This window comes from Lygodium microphyllum, chromosome 15, assembly GCF_053477565.2.
Source record: "Lygodium microphyllum isolate KBCC chromosome 15, Lygodium_microphyllum_v1.1.10, whole genome shotgun sequence".
NCBI lineage: Eukaryota > Viridiplantae > Streptophyta > Polypodiopsida > Schizaeales > Lygodiaceae > Lygodium > Lygodium microphyllum.
This window is the reverse complement of record NC_141149.1, coordinates 4,305,646-4,324,462: the sequence shown is the minus strand read 5'-3', so window position 1 is coordinate 4,324,462 and position 18,817 is coordinate 4,305,646. Positions and strand designations below refer to the sequence as shown.

The window sequence follows — 18,817 nt, the reverse complement described above, 5'->3', positions numbered from 1 at the left end:
TAGTTTATACCAGCTACTCATCTCATCAAAAACATCTCTGCTCACTGTAAACTTACGAGTAGAAGGGTTATAGCATCTATACCCTTTTTGCTGCAGAGAGTAACCAATAAAGATGCACTTCTCAGCTTTTTGGATCCAACTTGGATCTCAACTCATCTGGCACATGTACATAGGCAATGCAGCCAAAAATTTTCAAATGAGAAATATATGGTTTCCTACCAGTATACCTCTCCTCTGGAGTCATTCCATGTATTGCTGCAGTGGGAGTCCTGTTCATTATGTAGACTGCTGTAGCAACTGCTTCAGCCCAATAAAAATCTGGCAGGTCTTTTTCATTGAGCATGGCACGAGATACCTCTCCAATATGCCTGTTTTTTCTTTCTGCAATTCCATTTTGCTGTGGGATATGACTGCATAAATATTGCTGCTTTATGCCATGCTCCTGCAAGAACCTTGCAAACTCATTTGAGATGTACTCTCCCCCTCCATCTGACCTTAGGCATTTTATTTGCAGGCCTGTTTCTTTTTCAACCATAGCTTTAAGAGTTTTGAAATGCCCAAAAACTTCACTTTTCTTTTTCATAAAATACACCCAAACTTTTCTGCTATAGTCATCAATAAAAGTGACAAAATAATGACAGCCTCCAAGAGATGCAGCCTTAGTAGTCCACACATCAGAGTGGATTAATTCCAATGGCTTCTTACTTTCTTGAACATGTCTAGGAAATGGTTTCCTTACCTGTTTTCCAAACTGACAGGCTTCACATACTTTATGCATTTCTGCAACCTTGAATTTGGGCAATCCTGCAACAATATTTTGGGCCTGCATTGATTTAAGTCGCTGTACATTAACGTGACCAATGCGTTTATGCCAGATATCAATATCTGCAACTACACCGGTCATGTGGTTTGATGTACTTGAGTCAACATACCATACATCGTTGCTTTCTTCTGCACTTGTCACAGAATTGTTCATGTGCTGCACCATAAACAAATGCTCATTTCTGTCATCACCCTGTCTACTAGAAGATGCATAATTTCCTTGTTGCAGTTTTTCATTCATGATGTCATTCTGCTTTTTATAGCAGTCTTTAGCCATATGACCCATTTTGCCACAGTAGTAGCATTCAACATTACTGTTTGCATTTTGGCCTCCTTGCCATCCACCACGACCTCTTTGGCTCCCCCTGCCTCTAGAGTTACCACGTCCTCCTCCATAGGACTGGTTTTCTTGAGTTTGCTGCATATTCTGATTTCTGCCACGGCCTCCAAATCGGCCTCCTCTACCTCTGCCTCTACCTCTTCCAGCATTTGAGTAAAAGACAGTTTCTTTTGAAGTTCCTCCTGAAGAAGATGCACCACCATTTCTCTGCTCCTCAGAAATTAGAAGAGCAATCAACTCCTTAAAATCAGGAAATCTTTCACGAACTGAAATGGATGTCCGAAACTGTGCATAATCCTTTCCTAGACCATTCAAGGTCACAGAAACTAAATCATCATCTTCCACTGGCGACCCAATGGAAGCAAGTGCATCTGCAATCTTCTTCACCTTCATGTGGTAGTCATTGATGCTCATATTTTCTCTTTGCACATTATGCAACTCTTGCTTGAGCTGCATTTTCCTGGCTTGAGTATTTGTGCTGTACATTTTTGACAAAGTATCCCATGCCTCCTTTGGCGTACTTGCATCCTGAATATGCACAATCATAGAGTCTGAAATACTGATAGACAGCCAGTATATAACTTTCCTGGCTCTCTTATGCCATGCTTTGAATGCCTGTATCTGTTGTTGATTGGGAACATCAGGAAGAACTGGTTCTTCTTCATTTCCTGCAACAAATTCCCAATATCCTTTTCCCATAAGGAAATTCGTCATTCTAAACTTCCATGCTTGGAAGTTGTTCTTGTCAAGCTTTTCAGTTACAATCTGTGAAAGAGAATCAGACGCCATTACAGGATACTGCAAAAAATTCTGTCACTGCAGAGAACACAGCTTCAGCCTCACAAGGGCAAATCTGCAAAACTGACGAAAGTGGTATTTAACCACACAGTCACTTCCTAGTGACGATTTTGCATCAACAGGCAACAAGGATGATTCTGTAACTCCCAATGTCTCTGCGCACAGGCATACGATGCAATTTCTACAGTAACTTTTCACCGACCTGTAGAACAGTGGCTGCACAGCATAAAACTGAGTCTTTTCCTGAGTGCGTGCAGAAAACTTCCGCCTCCAAAACAGGCCCCGAAATGGCCTCAAATCGAAAAAACAAGGTCGCCAAGAACTAAAGCCCTTTCCCGCAGCGTATACTGCCCTCTTGCTTCACCGCGAAGGGCGTCTCAACCTGAGACAGTGCACTCTTACAATTTCCGGCTATGCTACCTGCAGAGATCTGCTCCCAAAACAGAAAATGAAAGCAACACTGCTCCTCTTACCAGAACACCGCGAGCTTGGCTTGCTTTCTTGAGCTCCTTACCACGAACAAGGCTCTGATACCATGTCAAGATTGTGGGAGAAAAGGAAGGAGTCTCACTTGTAGTTTTCTTGCTTGCACAATGGGAGAATACACACAAGGGTGGAGGCTGAAAACAATTTTCCTCTTCTTAGTTGTGTAAGCCAAAAGAACTCTCATACAAAGAAATAGAAGAACCCTATATATGGGTCTCAAACCAAAGACAACTAACTAAGGTGGCATACTAACTGAGCCACGAACTAGAGTAGATAAGGATAGCTGTCGTCTAGCTATTACTCATGGGCGGTGTACCAACCGCATCTGCAACTGACACGTCGGTGACATAAATGCACAACGGTCACCCTGGCATATCGCGAGTGGAGCTCGATCTCTCAACAATTCCAATTTATTGATTGGTCTTTTGTTTCCAAGCAAATATCCAATCCCCGTATCTTGGTCACTTTACCCAAGAAAGATACTATATCAGGATGATTATTCATCCTCATGCAACATAACTTGCGTAAGAATCTGCCAATCTAATTCCGCGGAATTGGCCATTCCCTTGTGATCAAATCACAAGATCATGCGACTCTACCACTTGTTGCACAAGTGTCGCATCAACTATGGGACTATTTACCCATCGAATGGAGTCACGAAATAATCTGTTTCTGATGGCATTAGGCCGACTTGTCAGTCCTAGGGTTTCGAGTTTCATCTTTTTAGCGAGAGATTCATAGGAAAACCCTACATCACTTCTCGCAAGTAGGTCCTACTGTCCCTACATTCTGTGAATGTGGGCAAGTATTTAGGGTATAGGAGTTTCAGTTTTTGACAATGCGTGCGACTAGGTAAATGTCTTCACCGCGCTAACCCTAGACAGTTCCTTGGGATACGTTGCATTGAATTAACCCTTTTCTAAACAAGTACTCCGCGGTTTTAGGTGTTTGGGTTTATACCAATTTAACCTATCTATTCTTGAAGATAATTACGCTATCACTTCCATAACCACATGACTTATTATCTACGCGTAAGTTGATTTTCAAACCCTAGCTTTTCGGTTTAAGATCAAGCATAGGTTAGGTTATAGCCTAATTCCAATTAATCATTCTATAACATGCGAACAAGATTCATGCTAAAACATGCAGCCTTTTACTACTTTCATTTCCGAATGAATTTTCCGTATGCAGAACTTAACACACTCTTTCGTTGATTTAAGTTTCTAGCCACTTGCCTGGAGTAAAATCTTCTTCATGCAACCCTAGCAATTTCCTACGGTTTCTAGCAACTTTTTTTAGGAATTATTTCGAAAAAGATGTTCAATAATGCAATATTCGGTTTATTTATTTGACGTGTACTATCATAATTCTGGTTTGTAAAAATGGACATTAATCAAATTTCAATTTATTGCAATACATAAAACTACTTGCTAGAAATGCATATCAATTTTCTGCTCACTTTATTTTATTCGTTTTATTGAAAATACTAATGGCCGAACTCTTCCGTTGTGAGCTAATTCTTTCAAAATTAACTAAAATATTTAAGACGAAAAATGCACCCTATCTCCAAAAATCATCAATGCACGATTGAATTATAACAACGTAACATAAAAATTAGGAAGGAAAACCTGGACTTGTGGTGAGATGTCCACGTGGATGCTAGGAGGCGATCCTCCTGCGGTCACGCCCAATGCTTTCTTAGGAGCCATCGTGAATGCAGCCTTTCCGTCTTGGATGCGGCTTTGCGAACTCCCTTTTGTAATTCCACCATCTTTTATGAATTTTTTTCCTTCCTTTCGTAGAAGCTTCGGTGCAATTTGTTTACACGAAAAGGGGTTTAGCACTCGGGCTAATTTGGGAGATTGAAGGAATTCCAAGGGAAAAGCTTGATGGGGCTTTTTAAAGGCCTTGAATAGGGTTCCACGGAAAAAGGGGTACTAAATGGATTTTTGAGGGATTGAAAAGAAAGGCAAGGGCGAAAAAGGCCTTAGAGGGACTTTTCGTGGGGGAGGGGGAAACCTACGGGAATGGAGTTCAATTCCCGTGAAGGGGGTAGGAAAACCTCTTTTAAGTAAGGCTTATTAAAGCCGCGGGCATTTATTTTGATTCCGCGGGGGAGGGAGGGTGTTATATGAAAGAGCACATGAAGGGGCTTTGGATTTCCGGGGGCAGGGGGTGTTATATGAAAGGCCTTAAGTAGGCCACGTGAAAGGGGGGCTTCTTAGGAGCTATAGAAGCTTTCTAAGAAGCTTTTAATGCTGCGGAAGCCCCACGCGGCGGAAGAAGGCGGCAAATGGCGACATTGGCCACGGTCAGGCGGACTGCAACGGGGCAGGTGGCGGTGATCTCCTCTTCCTGATCTCCTCGGCGGCGACCGGCCTCCCACTTCTACTACGGCTCACGGCCCTCTCCCAGCCCCAGCTCTTCGGCAGCGACGTGATGATGCAGCGCAGAGTGGCAGCTTCTCACGTCCACCCTCTCCTTCTATGGCAGCGGGTAGAACAGCCTGATGGCTCCACGGCAGCGACGACTGGCTTCTTCCTCTCTGTCAGTTGTTGACAGTATGACGGCTCCCCTATACTTCACGATCCCTCACGACTTACAACCTTAGCCTCTCCCAGCTCGCGGCAGGAATTAAATAGGTGAGGACCCTCCCCTCCCCTACGCGTCAATTGGCATGAGTTCTTTCCCCCTACAAGCTCCATCGAGGAGCTTGATCATTCCTGCTATTCCCCTCTCCTCCAGCACGACAGTCGGCTGGGGGGAATAAGGGAAATAATAGTTTAAAAAATTTATCATTTTCCTTAATTATCCTTATGACCTCCTATTAGGAGGAGGTTCATGCGAAGGATACGTATTTTTTATTTGGAAATGTTACACAGGCGGTCTATCATCAACGTCCGCACATGTTGAGCTTGCCATCTTAACATATATAAGGATGAGATCATACTCAAGGCAAAATTTTGATATGATCTATAGACTCCATGGTAGTCCGACGGTTCTCTGTCCATGTCAAATTGGGTAGCAAGTTGGAAGACCCATTCCTGATCGTTTCTATCCATGTTTGGCTATGGAGACTTGAGTGGTGGTGTGCATGTGTTCAAAGTCATTTGACCCTTTTGTTATTCCTACTTTTGTAGATGATCGTTCCGATCAAAGGCCAAGGTTTCTCAAAGAGTACTTAGCTCTAATACCATGTGAAAAAATACTCTAAACACAAAAAACACAAAACCAATCATACAATAAAGCATAAACTAATAAACACAAAACACAATCAGGGTTAGGATTAGGGTTAGGGTAACACAAAGATAGAGAACACAATGAATAATGAAGTGAATGACTACTAAGCTGGGTCAATCTAATGAAATCTTGTAGATATTAATCTCCATGCTCCTATAATAGATGCAGCAAATCAGACCTCAAAACTGTAGTAGTAGGAGAGTGGTCCCATTTGATGCAAAAGTATTCTTTCTTGTGCATGGCCAAGCAGCAGCATGAGATAGCATAGATGAGGATATGAAGGAGTTTGGAATTGGAAAAAAAAAATTGACATCAATGCATACTTGGAAATCAAGGTTGCTGATGCTGATGCTATTGAAATGGAGAAGGTGACGCTGAATCCAATGGTGTTTCACATTGCAATGGCGATGCTGATCTAAACTGCACAAAAATTATGAATCAGACATGAGCAAAACTGATGAATTAAAAACAGAAATCACTGTTGAAAACAATGCAGAAATGAGGCATGGAATGATGATTGAAATGTTGATTACGCGGGACAATAAATGGAAGATGATGATTCGAACAAGAAATGCTGCTAAAACAGTGATGATACTTACCCAAAAAATTAGATGATGCTCGTGCTGATATAAAATCGTTGATGCTGCCCAAAAAGATTGTTGATTTAAAAATTGTCGATGCTGGCCAAAATTGATCAGCTACCTCGCAGAAATTTAAATGATGGTCCTGATCAGTATTGGAGAAGCTTGCGTTAAAAAGTTGTGATAATGGTCCCGACAAAAATGCGATGATGATCCTAAAAATCGACGTTGTCAGCGGTGGATCACGTTTGCTCATGGAATTTTGACGCTAACCTAGAAATCGATGCTGTCCACATATCGATGTTGCAAATCGTTGATGCGGCTATCGAAACAGAGCTGACGTGTTTACAGATCATGTTTGCAATCTCTCCGACAAAATCGTTGATTCTCACAAGGATCCGATCTTTGCAAAAAATAAGCAATATAGTTTGATAAAAATAGAGGCTTATAGGTTTTTGGCCTTGTGATAGTGTTTGCACGACCTAACCGTGCATATCCAATTCACAAAAACAAAACAAAAATAATATGGATTCTTTTGTATAAACTTCGGACCTTGGAGACATAATCTTACGTATTCTCTCTATCCTATTGCTCTAAGTTCACGAGTCATACAATGCGGTTATCACCATATCTAGTTTTTGCAAATTGCACCATGAACCTATCTTTAAGGATAGAGAATTGGGATGTCTTAGTCTCATCCAACCTAGTGAACCTCATTATTTCCTTATCATTGAGGCATAGCCTAAAGGCTTGTGCCTTTTTCGAATCCAATGTGAGATTTTTAGCCTCATATACTTGTTCAAATTGCTTTATGAAGCTATAAGGATTATCCACACTCTAAATTATTTGGTTTTTAAATTATTTGTAATGTGTTAAAGATTGAGTTTAACAAACTCTGTTGAATGGAATAATAAAATGAAGATTCTTTTATTAGTTTCAAACAATATGATAATATGCTTGGCTTGTTAGAAGATTAAAGAAAACCCAAATTTGAAAAGTGGGAAGCTTTGATCCTAAGGATCAAATGCTCATGGCTAAGTGGACCCGATAAGTTAGGTAACTTTCCAACACTAGATAGAGCTTATTAGATTGTGATCTCCCCAACTGTTCATAGGACTAATTCTAGGTCTAACACTATTTTAAGAGCTAAGATTTTACAATACGGTTAGGGGAAATTGACTTACACTCTCCCTCATCTCTTGAACTCTTTGAACCAAGTGCGGTGTTAACCTCACTCTCACCAGTGATTGATTACAAAGTGATCTTTCTTGGGTGGATGTTAGATTGTTATTAGAAGAGACCTATTTATGCTTCTCCTGTAGTAGAACTGAGTTTCCTAGGTTCAACTAAGCTTGGCATTTCCTACAGAGAGGTTGGGTAGCATTGTGTATGGTCACAAATTTTGGTTGACTCCTAGAGAACTCCTTTGGGCCTCCATCCATAGTATCAAAGCCAAGGTTCAATCTAGTGTACTCCAAGTCATTAGAGAAACATGAAGGCCACTTAAATATCACCACTAGAAACACTACGTAGTCTTATGCCAAGAGGAGCAAATGTATACTCTTCACTGACAAGATTAAATACCTAGGACACATCTGGTGCGCAGATCGGATATTGTATGCGTACGTATTGAATGTCGGAAGGTCCCCAAGAACAAAGAACTCTACAAACCTTCATAAAAGCTAAAAGAAAATTTGCACGATATGAGACAAAAAGACAAATTGGGTGCAATCTCCCCCCATGCCTTGTGTAAGCGCTTCAAAAGGCGGCATGCATTTATAGATTTATTTATCCTCAAGCTCAAAAATAGCCCACTTTACAAATAGCAAGCTTTTGTTTTTGCATTTGCTTTTGCCCAAATATAGAGTAAGGCATTTGGGCATCCAAAAGTCGAGCTGTGCCCAAATACAAATATCAAATAATGAAATATTTAACCGAGCACCTATGCGCATTCAAGATAATAATTGTTTTGTCGAGTGCTTTAATAAATAAGCGCGCTTAAATAAATTTGGGCGCCATGCCTTTAGTGATAAGGCACGCGCCCATAAAAAATAGCAATTCTTATAGGCATTTGGATTCATGTCATCGCCCGGTGCTACCCAACGCCATCGCTGCCTACTCTACATATCAACTGAAGCATTCACAATTGTTAGAAAATAATTAGATAAAACCCAACAAAAGTGAATACCTAGCAGTCTTTAGCTACAAAATAATTAAATAGGTTGGAACTTTGTCTTGACCTTAATTTAACTCAAGTGCACACTCTAAATTCATAAACTTCCATTAATTTAATATGTATTTTACGAAATCACCTGCTATGGAATCACCCATGTGCACATTAAATTAATTTGACACCGAAAAAGGACAGGCGTCCTTGTCAACTTCTCGCATAAGGAATCCACCTTGTGTGTACGAGCCGCTGCAAATAAATATAATCACGGAATCCATTGTGGAATATGTCTCTTGGCATCATACCCTCAGGGTGGAATAGCAATTGTTCTCAATTTCTATTAGCTCAATGTGGAGCGAGCAGTGAGGGGTAAGCACTTAGATCGCAGGCATGCATCCATTGGGCCTCTTCAACAAGATGACTTTTAAACTTAACCAGATATCTAGAATATCTTCGGCTAGTTCTAGTGGTCATAAAATCAATGTCTAGAATAGTTTCAGGTTCAAGGATTTTAGTTTCTTCTTTTAACAAAGAAGGGTTTTCATAGACAGGGCGGTGGACAGGTAATTGGCCTCTAAAAGGTCGTAGCAAACTGATATGAAAAGTATTATGGATCTTCCAATGTTTGGGTAATTCTATTTTAAATGCATTGTCATTCATCTTGTGAATTATTTTGAAAGGTCCATAAAACCTAGGTGCTAATTTAACAATAGGGTGTTTCTCAACACTTTGCATTCTTCTATTTTCAATGTGTAACTATTCATAATCACCAACATTAAAACTCATGGCTTGTCTTTTCTTATTTGCTTGTTTAGTGTATGATTGCTGGGCTTTCACAATCATATCTTTGACTTGAGCAGAAATAGTAGCATGCATATTGGCAATATCATCATCAACTTTAACTTTATTAGACAATGATGTGATAGGTGTAGGCAATCTATGCCTATAAATTATTTCAAAAGGTACTTTATGCGTAGCTATGTGTGGTGTATTATTGTATGTAAATTGAAGTAGATGCAAATGTGTGTCCCATATTTGTGGTTTTGAAATTGTATATGCACACAAAAGATCTAGAATTGTACTATTAGTAGCTTCTGTTTGCCCATTGGTTTCAGGATGGAATGCATATGAGAAATCAATCTTAGTACCCAAAATAGCAAACAAAGTGGTCCAAAAATTATTACAAAATCTAGAATCATGATAAATAATAATAACTTTTGGCAAACCATGATTAGTGAAAACAGTTTTCAAAAACAATTGTGCAGCTTGAGATGTAGTTAATGTTTTCTTGCAATGGTAGAAAATATGCTTGTTTACTAAATCGATCTACTATAGTCCAAATCATATCATAATTAGCTTGATTACCTTGTGTATTAGGCAAACTAGTTATAAAATCCATTGAAATATGTTTTCATGGATGGTCAGGAATTGGTAAAGGCATTAACAAACCATATTACTTACCATGGTGTCGCTTGACTTGTTGGCAAATTAAACACTTAGAAACAAAGTTAGAAACATTAGATTCCATTTGCAACCAATAAAAATCTTCAACCAATGTTCTTAAAGTGGAAATAATACCTCTATGACCTTGATATGGAGGACAATGAATTTTGTGCAACACAAATGATCTAAATTGAACAGTGACATACAATCTTTTCTCATAAAACATAAATCCATTAGAATAAGACAAAGAATCAATTGGAATCCAATTATTAGAAACTAATTTGTTCTAATCAGCTTGAAAACTAGGGTCATGGTTAGAGGTATCCTTTATAGGAGTAAGGGAATCAAAAGATAGAACATAAAAATTATGGATACTTGGTCTTCTACTCAAGGCATCAGCAACAACATTTTCTCTTCTTGGTTGATATTGGATAAGTGGATAAAAACTTTGAATGAAAGCAGCCCATTTAATATGATGGTCAAAAATTTGTGGTTAACTAAGGAGATGTTTGATACTTTGTTGGTCAGTTTTAATCATAAATTTGGATCCCATCAGATAATGTTTCCATTGACGTAAGGCTTGAACTACAGTTAACAATTCTTTATCATAGGTGGAATACTTCAACTCAGAAGGTTTAAGTTCGCAACTAGAATAGGCTATGGGATATGAATCTTGCATGAGAACAGCTCCTATTCCTGATCCGCTAACATCACTGACTACTAGGAAGAATGGTTGATTAAAATCAGGTGATTGCAAGACAGGTGCATGAGTTAAAGCATATTTCAAAAAATGAAAAGACTTTGTCTGGTTGTCAAACCAATGATACATAACACCTTTCTTTAACAATTTCGTCAAAGGCAATGCAAGTAATGAAAAATTTCTCACAAATTTTCTATAAAAACTGGCAATGCCTAAGAAAGAATGTTACTCATGCACATTTTTAGGGATTGACCAATTCAAAATTTCCTCTATCTTTTTAGGATCAAGCAAATACCATTAGAAGAAACAATGTGACCTAAGTATTCAATCTAGGTTTGGAAAAATTCACTCTTGTCAGGGTTAGCATACAATTGATTCTCTTTCAACAATTTGAAAAACTAAAGATAGATGTTCACAATGCTCATTCTCATCCTTACTGAAAACCAAAATATCATCAAAGAAAACAATCACATAATTTTGATACTTCAAAAATATACGATTCATCATATGATTGAAAGTAGTTTGTGCATTGGTCAAACCAAAAGGCATAACAAGAAATTCATAATGACCAAACTGAGTTCTAATGCAGCCTTAAAAATGTCAGGTGTATCCAAGCGTACTTAATGATATCCAGATTTGAGACCTATCTTGCTAAAACACTGGCCCCTTGTAGTTTATCCATGAGGTAGTCTACCCTAGGGATCGGATATCTATTCTTAACAATGATTTTGTTTAGGGTGCGATAGTCAATGCATATCCTATAGGTATTATTTTTCTTCTTAACTAGTAGGACAGGTGCACCAACAAAAAGAGAACTACTAGGCCTAATGAGTTCTCGGTTCAACAGTTCCTCAACTTGTGTTTGGATTTCTTTTTGTTCAATCTCATTGTGTCTATAAGGTGGTTTACATGGTGGTTGAGAACTTAGGATTAAGTCTATTTTATGGTCTTTAAGATGTGTAGGTGTGGTAAATCAGCAGCAAAACAATCTTTAAATTGTGAAAGAAATTATGCATGACTAGGATGCATCTGATTTTCCTTAGCTTCAATTTCATTCACCCATACTAAATATGATTTACTACCTTTTCTCAATGCACGTTTAGCTCATATGTGACTAAGCAATGGAAAATTATCAAAGGTGTGCAATCCATGTAATGTGATTTGGTTTCCGTTAAAATGAATTTTCATGGAATGTGTGGAATAATCTATATCAGGGTTATATTTGTGACGCCAAGGCATTTCTAAAATAATATTACTAGCTTGCAAATGCACAACCAATAATTTTCTACGCTCAACATAATCATCGATTTAAATCTCTAAATCATGTACTTATTGTGTACCATTGTATCTAGTGCCTAAGAATACAGCCTTTATGTGATAATGAGTTGGAACAGTAGGTAAATTCAATTCTTTTACCAACTTTGCGGAAATAAAATCATGTGTACTTCCATCATCATGCAAAATAATATTTTCTTGACCATGTACAAAATATTTCATTGTTAATAATGAATGAGGATTTGGCATACCTAATAAAGTATCTGAAGCATCTCCGATATCATCATAATCTTCAGTGAAGTCTAGCATATCTTCATGGTCCTCGTCATCAGTTGCTCCCAAGTGATTGATTTGAACAACTTGCTTCTTGGACTAACAGTTCGCTGCTAAGTGTCTAGGTTGATGACACTTGTAGCAAACCAGGCTTTGCTTTGGAGACATTATTGGGCTAGAAGTTTGGATATATTGGGATTTGACTGGAGGGAAGGCTTAGGGTTTGAATTTGTATTTGATGGGGTAAAGCAAGAGGTCGAGTCTAGGGTTTACGGAAAGAAGAAGGAGCAAAGCGATTTTGATTGAATCTTTGAAAGTTAGAATTAAATTACTTTGTACCAAAGTTACCATTAACCAAAATTTGTTGTGATCGCTTTTCTCATCCACGAAATTTATCCTCTGTATCATGCGCTAAAGAAATCACATCCTCCAAAGTCTTTGGTTTGAACATATTCACTTCTGCATAGAAGTGACCAAGCAAACCGGACATATACTTGTGCTTGTGGGTCACCTTAGGAATACCTTTAAGCATTCGAAGTTAAAGTAAAGCACTCCAAAAATACTCAGTGTATTGCAGGATGGATTCACGATTTCTTTGTTGCAAGAGATTCCATTGCTTGATAGCTTTCTCATGGAATTGGGATGGAAGGAAATTTTGCAAAAATATCTTTTGAAAGGCTTCCCAAGTAGAGGGACAATCAACCGGACATATACTTGTGCTTGTGGGTCACCTTGGGAATACCTTTAAGCATTCGAAGTTGAAGTAAAGCACTCCAGAAATACTCAGTGTATTGCAGGATGGATTCACGATTTCTTTGTTGCAAGAGATTCCATTGCTTGATAGCTTTCTCATGGAATTGGGATGGAAGGAAATTTTGCAAAAATATCTTTTGAAAGGCTTCCCAAGTAGAGGGACAATCAACACTCTTGCGGAAAACAATCCACCATAATGATGCTATGTCTGCTAGATGGTTAATGATGCATTTGAGTTTATATTTTTTAGCATATTGCTCTTTATGAAAATAGTCATCAAACTGACTAATGAAAGCAAGAACAATTTTGCCATCACGTTGCCCATTAAAAGTGAGAAATTTTAAATTTCTTTTACTTATCTTGGCCTCATTCCTAAGAGCCTATGCATTGAGTGTCGCATCAATAGTACGTCGAATGACATCTTCAGGTTGTACTCTGTCTTGATCGACAGTGGATTGTTGAAATGTAGCCAAGTGTGCTTGCAAGTTTTGATGTGCCCTTCGCTCTTCTTGAAGCTGTATCATGATTAGATCCAATTTCTGCTCCATAGTCGGCTCTAGCAAATCGCCTTCACCCATAAAATTGCCCATATTATGATCCGACATCCGAGATTTGATTGATGATCTGTCACTCATCTTCTAGTTACGTGTGAATAAAATCACCATGAACTTGCTTTGTTTATTCGTAAGCCTTTGCTTTTACGATCTTGCTTTTCTCGGGTACAACAATTGAAAACGGTCTTCTTCCAAGCAAAATAGTCTTCCGCATAGACTGCGCGTAACAGCCTTCTTGTTGTAAATCCATTCCAGCCAAGTTGCAGGTGGAAACATGGGCTTGTTGAAGCTTCAAAACCGATTCGAGAATACCACAGTGTGAATACCCGCTAGATAAGAGATTGATAATTAAACTTTAAGCCTTAGATTAAGCTTAGTAGATTAAAGCTTTTAAAAAGCTTAACCAAATGGATAAATTCGGCACAGGATGGTGGCATGTTCTCACTAGAGTCGCCGCCTATGGGTTTATACTTCTGTTACAAATCGTGAAGTTTTGGAGAGCTTAAGCTCCCTTTAAGCTTCTCAAGCTTCATAAAACTCCTTGTCTGTCTCTTTGTCAATAAAAATGACTTGTACAGGAACTTCATGAGTGGTCCTTCACTTCTTGGGAGAGGTCCTTTATGATTAGAGGGTACAACAGGGGGTTCTTCACGGCTAGGAACACACTTGTGTCCCGTTCGTTCCTGGAGCTTCGCCTTTGTGCTTGATGGCAAGCGATTGGAAGCTCTTAATCTCAGCTTCGCTCTGATACCACTGGTGCGCAGATCGGATACTGTATGCATACGTAGTGAATGCTGAAAGGTCCCCAACAATAAAGAACTCTACAAACCTTCATAAAAGCTAAAAGAAAATTTGCACGACATGAGACAAAAAGACAAATTGGGTGCAATCTTCCCCCATGCCTTATGTGAGCACTTCACAAGGCATGTATTTATAGATTTATTTATCCTCAAGCTCAAAAATAGCCCACTTTACAAATAGCACGTTGTCATGATGCTGTGCGGACACAGTGTAAAAAAGCATGGAATGCATCATCATCCGACTTTCTTATTGATCAAGAGAGTCAATGTGATCTGACTTATTAGTACTAGTGTGAGTTGCATGGATTATCCATAAAATACTAAGATCTTTGGATAATTTTAGCCTATTTTTTATATTATTTATTGTAAAAATATAAAAAAGTTAGAAAAGCTTCTAGATTAGGATGGCATGCAAAAAGCTAATTACTTTTTTAGCCAATTATGGGATTTTCATAAAAAAGACAGATTGGCAAAATCGCGCGCGTCGTGATCGCTGTAAACAGGCTAAAAACTGCAGTTTGAACTGGAAGAGAAAGAAGGAGTGATCTGGGAGATTCTGATCAGGTGTCTTGGGGTTTTACCCCCCTTTCGAAGCCAATGGAGCCATCAGATTTGGGTTCTAAGCAGTAGAGAAGGAGTTGTAATTTTGATGCATGTTTTGTTCTACAAAGAAGCTCCAGGAGATCTAATGCCTGGAGATTGCTTCTAAGTAGTGCAAAGATTCCAGATTCTTTCAATACATATTGATTCAGTTCATTGTGCTTTGTCTTTGTCGTGTTTACCTCTTGTCTATTCTCTTTCTTCTCTTCCATATCCTATCTCTACTTCCTTCTACCTCTGACCCCAATGGATTCGATCTTTCGACAAAAACCCCTCCGACATTGCCTTTGCTTCTACGTTTGCTTTTGCCCAAATATAGAGTAAGGCGTTTGGGCATCCAAAAGTCAGGATGTGCCCAAATACAAATATCAAATAATAAAATATTTAACCAAGTGCCTAATATGCGCATTCAAGATAATAATTGTTTTGTCAAGCGCTTTAATAAATAAGTGCGCTTAAATAAATATTGGCACCACAACTTTAGTAATAAGGTGCGCGCCCATAAAAAATAGTAATTCTTCTAGGCATTTGGATTCACGTCATCGCCCGGTACTACCCAACGCCATCGACGCCTGCTCTACACATCACTTGAAGCATTCACAATTGTTAGAAAATAATTAGATAAAACCCAACAAAAGTGAATACCTAGCAGTCTTCAGCTACAAAATAATTAAATAGGTTGGAACTCTATCATGACCTTAATTTAATTAATCGAGTGTGCACTCTAAACTCGTAAATGTCCATTAATTTAATATGTATTTTATGGAATCACACACTATGGAATCATCCATGTGCATATTAAATTAATCTTACACCCGAAAAGGGCAGGCGTCCCTGTCAACTTCTCGCACAAGGAATCCACCTTGTGTACAAGCCTCGAAAAATAAATATAATCATTGAATCCATCGTGGAATATGCCTCTTGGCATCAACATCACCTTTGCTGATGGAATGTTAGTAGACCCTACCAAGGTGAAAGATATCTGCAGCCAATACATAAGACACTAAAAGAGAACTAATGATTATAAGGATCGACAAGTTGGTATCAAATCTTCAACAAGGATTATTCCCTCAATGTTGCACACTTGACAAATCTATTGAAGAGGAACACGGTGTCGAAGGGTTTCGAAAGCAAAGTCGCGACCACAGAGGACCTTGACTAATTTCAGGATAGAAAATCAATCAAGCGAATAAGCAAGATGAGAAAATGATGCCAAGACTCTGTTTTATTTCTACCAATAACAAATACAAGGTTCAAGAAGAAGAAATCCGAATAGCCTCTGGGCATAGATCACCAACATGGCAGCTGACATAAAGTCAAGTAGAAAGTATGTCAATTCTACTATCCATGAAGTACAGCAAAGTCTGAAGCAGAGTTGTTAGAGCTGCCATGTATTAACTTGCATGGACCATTCTAAAGCCCAGAAAATCTTTGCGTTTCTTCTTGATTGTAACTTTCAGATCTGTCTTTTACATCTCTCATACATGTAACCTTTGTCCTTGTATCGACCAGCAGATGGTATGTATTCACTTGACATTGTATAAATATTAACCCTTTCTAGCAGCAGTAAGCATCCATAGAAACATCTCTCTAATGCATGTATCTGTCAACATATCTTTCCCATGATCATACAATCACTTGCAGCTAGCTAGAGACAGATAGATTTTGAAGGGAGGGGCAAAGAGCTAAGTTTCATAAAGTATGTAGAGCACATAGAGACCCCCTAGTTTTCTTAGCCATGGCATATCACTTCGTAAATGACCTTACCAAGGGTAGAAGAATACAAAGCCTGCATAAAAGAGGCAGAATTTACGTTCTCTGGCCTAGCCTCGTGGATGAATGTGAAACCTGTAGATATCCAAATTTCTTTCATCTGAGAAAGCTCTGCCCCGCCGGCCTTGTCTGGAGCTATTATGATGATGCATCGAGTCTAGCATTTGTTGAATCCAGCGAGTGTTAATGCATGTTGCTTGTATCGATTTTAGTCTGCAGAAACTGTTATTAATGTTTCCCCAAAACATCTCGGTCGAGAGTCGGTGCCATCCTTAAGCGAGGTGCAACTCTCAAGCTTTCATAACAGCCTTCATAGTTTGCTTTTGTATTGCTACCTCCTGTGAATAGCATGATCCATCTCCTCCAACTTGTAAGGTTTGTGCATCATCACCCAATCTGAAAGCTCTAATACTGCATTGTACTGCCTTCGTCTGCGCAGGATGGTAAAAGTGAAGATTATCAGTTCCCTCGTTAATGGATTCCCTTCATGCCTTGAAGAAAAAAAATTTCATTCCTTGGCTCTCCAGGCATCGGTGGTAGCGGGTCTCTGGAAGAAGAAGCGTGCATTCCGAGCTCTGCAACGTCATCTCCCTTTGCCATACATATCATTTCCTTTGCCTTTTTCCACACACAGCAGACGTAAACAAGGCTGTCGTCCACTCCATGGCCGTTGGTAGTTCATTTTGCCACTGTTGAATGCTGGCACATCAATTTGATACCCCTGGCCTGACCTTCCCCTCCTTCACCTTTTTTAGAAACTCCAATTAATTGCCTGAGCTCGTGTTTTTATGTCAGACACCCTCTCAGCAACACCAACAATGCACAGCACAACACATCGTTTTAGAAAAACATGAGGAACATTCAACCAGATTAGAGACAACTTCGATCCCTTTTCTGTTGCACCTGTTCAAATGTTGCTTTTCCTTCTTGATGTCTTGCTCCTCTCACTCTGAACGCAGAGCTCGCCCTCCAGGACTAGACGATGATCCTCCCCTCTTCTCTCCTTGATTCATGCAATATCCACCAAAGCGTGACCCCAGATCAATCCAGTCGTTCTCGCTATGCCGTGCCCGTCTTTTTCTTTCCTCCACGCTCACAGGGTGCCATCCTTCCCTTTTTTTTTCTCCCTCCAAAAAGCCCCCATTTTAAAATAGCCATACATTTCAAAATAGCCTTCCCAACAATAACATGCATCAAATGACAAAAAGGTATAGGGGCCCAAACATTCCCCAAAACATAAGTGGCACAAAGCGAAGCAGTCGAAGGTCTGATTGTATACCCTGCCTTTGGGTTTCCACCACTTGTAAACATGGGTCTGCCCAAATATAAAACAAGGCACTGAAGGAGCTCTTGTCTCTCATGCTACATGTATGAAACCAACTCTCTGCTTTAGATAGGCTACCTCACGGTCATGTTCCATAAAGAGCATCTCTCTAACACCTCCATGAATTAGAACACAACTACAACCATCTTTTAATAAATCACAAAGAACCTTTCTTGAAGCAGAAACTAGTCCCAACCAAGTCCATATGTATCAAAAACCGCACTACTTGCCAGACCCTTAACATTTCAATTGCAGAAACCTGAATTGCAAAATCCAAGGTAGATGGTAATTGATCTTCTAGTGCTTCTGAAACTGATCCAAACTTCCCAAACATTTCCATTACTATGCTTCCAAACTTCTCTCCACTATACTCGCATGCAGAAAATAAATGTAAACACAATGACTAAGTATGTACAAAGTAACAAATGTCACACACACAACATTTTGGTGGATTCCACACCTCGAATGCGTAGTAGTACGACATAAGATGTCGAAGGGTTTCGAAAGCAAAGTCGCGACCACAGAGGACCTTGACTAATTTCAGGATAGAAAATCAATCAAGCGAATAAGCAAGATGAGAAAATGATGCCAAGACTCTGTTTTATTTCTACCAATAACAAATACAAGGTTCAAGAAGAAGAAATCCGAATAGCCTCTGGGCATAGATCACCAACATGGCAGCTGACATAAAGTCAAGTAGAAAGTATGTCAATTCTACTATCCATGAAGTACAGCAAAGTCTGAAGCAGAGTTGTTAGAGCTGCCATGTATTAACTTGCATGGACCATTCTAAAGCCCAGAAAATCTTTGCGTTTCTTCTTGATTGTAACTTTCAGATCTGTCTTTTACATCTCTCATACATGTAACCTTTGTCCTTGTATCGAC

General features: G+C 39.1%; 1 protein-coding gene across 3 annotated transcripts in view; it reads right to left on the bottom strand.

The window, feature by feature from the left end:
- LOC148024214 (dynein regulatory complex protein 1-like) overlaps positions 1-6,685 on the bottom strand; it is a 202,872-nt gene extending 196,187 nt beyond the window's left edge. For 2 of the 3 annotated variants that reach the window (XM_087693840.1, XM_087693837.1), the window contains exons 1-3: positions 6,541-6,685; positions 6,286-6,412; positions 6,010-6,106 (exon numbers count right to left, since the gene is read on the bottom strand). The gene's annotated coding sequence lies outside the window, so the exon portion shown is untranslated. The remainder of the gene's footprint in view (positions 1-6,009; positions 6,107-6,285; positions 6,413-6,540) is intronic. The other variant, XM_087693838.1, reaches the window with a different exon arrangement.
- Positions 6,686-18,817: the final 12,132 nt, after the last annotated feature.